We start from the raw sequence: 3469 nt of genomic DNA, 5'->3' as shown, positions 1-3469 counted from the left end.
GGTGGGCGCGGCCCGGCCGGTGGCGGGTCTTGGAAAACCCGGCGTTAGGGGACTCGGGGACTACCTTTACTCCACGGCAGAAAGCGGGACGTTCAGGCACAGTCCGGTCAGGAGTCAGCAAACAATGGCCAGCTGCTCGTGTTTTACGGCCTGCAAGCTTAGAATTTTAAGTTTTTTTAAAAAAGAATTATTTTCTAAATTACTATAAGGCACGTGGGCTCACCAGAGCAAGACACAGAAAGGGAAAGTGACAAAGCCAGCCGCCAGGTCTGGGACTCAAACCAGGGCTGGCCACGTGGGAGTCCACTGCCTTCACCACGCCACCTGCTGGCCCCTTGGCGTGGTCTGTGGTTAAAAAAAAAATTAGGGCTGGTAAGGGCACTGGACTTCCACATGGCAGCCCCTGGTTCGAATCCTGCACCTGGAGGCCTGCTGTCTCTCTCTCTCTCTCGCTCTCGCTCTCATTCTTGCTCCCTCGTTTGCTCGCTCTGTCCCTCTATGGTAAAATTAAAAATAAGTAATCACTAAAGTTTTATTTTAAAAATCAAAAGAAAAGTCTTGTAGCATGAGAAACTATAGAAAACTTCTTTTTAAAGAATTATTTTATTTAGGGGCGGGCAGGGGGGTGGTGGCTGAGGGCATTGGACTCCTACATGGCTGACTGTGGTTCGAGTCCAGGGTCTGGCAACTTCCTTTCTCACTTTCCCTCTCTCTCTCACTCTGTCTCTCTCTGGTCAAGTTAAAATAAATAAAAAAGTTAAATAGAATAATTCTTTACAAAAAATATTATTTCGTTTATTTAGAAGCCGGCAGGTGACATGGTGGTTAAGGTGCTGGACTTCCACATGGTCAACCATGGTTCGAGTCCCGGACCTAGCGGCTTACTTTCTCACTTTCCCTCTCTCTCTCTGCCCTTCTCTGGTCAAATTAAAAATAAAATAAAGTTAAATAAAATAATTCTTTAAAAAATTAAAAGGTACTTAGACATGTGGCCAGCAGGTGGTGTGGTGGTTAAGGACACTGGACACTCCCACAGGGCCGACTGAGGTTCAAGTCCTGGGCTTGGCGACTTGCTTTCTCACTTTCCCTTTTTCTCTCTTGCTCTGTCCCTCTCTGGTCACATTAAAATAAATAAAGTTAAAGAAAATAATTCTAAAAAAAAAAAAGTACTTAGACAAAAAGACTCTGTATTAATTACCTGGGGCAGGGGAGGGGGGTGGACTGAATTAGGTCCCTGGCTCACTCTAGACTCCAGAATAAACTCCCAGTGTAGTAGATGGTGTGAACCAGGGGACCCCCAGCTTCTGGGACACACCTGTGTCACTCCCACTCAGGGTGGGGATTTAAGTTTGTGCCGCCTTCTGGGACCTCTTGGGGGGTCCATGGCATCCCCTAACTACCCTCCTCGGCGTCCCTCCATGGCTCGGCCATGGGAGGAGAGACCAGCCTCGGCGCTGAGTGGACGGAGGAAGGCTGCTGCTCTCCCGTGGACTCGGCGTCAGCCACTCCCGACAACTTGGCCTGCGGACACGAGCCGCCCGTGCCTCTTCGGGGGCCACCTTGGGCAACCGCCCTCCGCACAGCTGGGCGGGGAATGGTGGAGTCACAGCCTCAGTGGAGGGACCTTTGGCAGTGGGAAATCTGGGGGTAGGGGCTGGGGTGGACAATGGGCAGTCATACCTCAGACTCAAGGCAAATGACGTGAAGGAGGGAGCGTCCATCGGGGCCAGTGTGCCCTGGGTTCCTGGGGACTTTCCATCTCAAAACCTGGAAGTCCTGGGCTGGCAGGTGGCGTGGTAGTTAAGGCGCTGGACTCCCACATGGCCGCCCACAGTTCAAGTCCCAGACCTGCCAACTTGCTTTTTTTCTCCCTGGTGAGGACACGTGCCCTATAGCAAATTAACAACAATAAACAAAGCTAAATAAATAATTCTAAAATAAAAGAAACCTCAGTCTTGGTTGGGCCAGCCAGTGGCATGGTGTTTAGGGGAGCTGCATCCTATCTGTCCAACTACACAATTTGAGTCCTGGATCTGGCAACTTGAAAAACACGCGGTGAACATGTGTATGCACCCAAATTCCTGAGAGGAGGGAGGGCTGGAGAAAGGACTATGGAGCGACCATCCTCCCTGGGGGACTTTCTCACTTTCCCTCCCTCCCTCCCTCTTCTCTCTCTCAAAGGACTATGGAGCGACCATCCTCCCTGGGTCTCTTTCTCACTTTCCCTCCCTCCCTCCCTCTCTCTCTCTCTCTCTCTCACACACACACACACACACACACACACACACACACACATATGCATGTGCCCCCTGGTGGAAAAAAGAAAAGTAGAAGAGAAGCTTGAGTTTTCACGGCAGCCCCTTTCACGGTGTTGAGACTGCTTGTCATGTCTCTATTGCTTTCTCTATCCTTTTATCCTAATTTTTTTCCCAAAACACCCCAAAAACATGATAAAATTTCTGCTAAAACATAATATAAAAGGAGTTGGATGGTGGCATGGGGGTAACACGATTCTCTGTGAGGCTGGCCCGCACAAGAAGGTTCTGGGTGAATCCGAGCAGGGACCCTCTCGGAGGGACGTCATTGGTTTCCCCATTTGCTGAAGACAAAGTACGAATTTCCCAAACTGAAAACGAGTAAGGGCTGGGACCAGCAGTTAGCGTAATGGCTATGTCACTGGACTCCCACGTAGTCAACTGCGGTTCGAGTCCTGGACCCGGCGACTTAAACTCACTCCCGGCACGTGTGCGTGCGTGCCCAAGATCCCGAGAGGAGGATGGAGGAGAAGGGATTGCGGCGTGGCCATCGCCCCTGTGGGGTGATTGCTTGCTTTCTGTCTCTCTGTCTCTCTCTGTCTGTCTGGCGAGCGCACGCGCCCTATAGCAAAAACCTCTTCAAAAAAAAAAAGAGTAAGGGCTGAACTAAAGGTAAAATGTCTTTGCTGAGGCACTTCCGATCCGAGGGTCACTTACATGGTGGTGGCCCAGGGAGAGCGGCAGGGTGGCAGACTTCGGTTATGGGGACGAAGCAACGCTGGCCAGGAGTGAGGCCCATTAGGCTCTGGAACTCTCGCTGAAAGGAAATATAAGGGTGGGGTTTTTAAAATGATTTATTTGGGATGAGCAGATGGCATAAGGGTTACATCTCTGGATTCCCATGTAGTCGACTGCAGTTCAAGTCCCAGACCTGGTGGCTTAAAACTCACGCCGGGCATGTGTGCATGTGTGCCCCAGATCCAGAGAGGAGAATGGAGAAGAGGGATGGCGGTGTGGCCATCCCCCAGCAGGGGGTGGGGGTGATTTCTTGCTTTCTGTGTCTTTGTCTCTCTGTGTCTGTCCAGTGAGCGCACGCGCCCTGTAGCAAAAATCTCTCAAAAACAACAACAAAAAAGAATTATTTTGACTCATCCTCTCATGAGGCAGTGAGAGGATGAACGAGTTGGAGGCCTTGAAAGACAGTAGGGACCAGG

This window comes from Tupaia chinensis, unplaced genomic scaffold (genome assembly GCF_000334495.1).
Source record: "Tupaia chinensis unplaced genomic scaffold, TupChi_1.0 Scaffold148210_1, whole genome shotgun sequence".
In the NCBI taxonomy this organism is placed as follows: Eukaryota; Metazoa; Chordata; class Mammalia; order Scandentia; family Tupaiidae; genus Tupaia; species Tupaia belangeri.
This window is presented reverse-complemented; position numbering follows the sequence as displayed.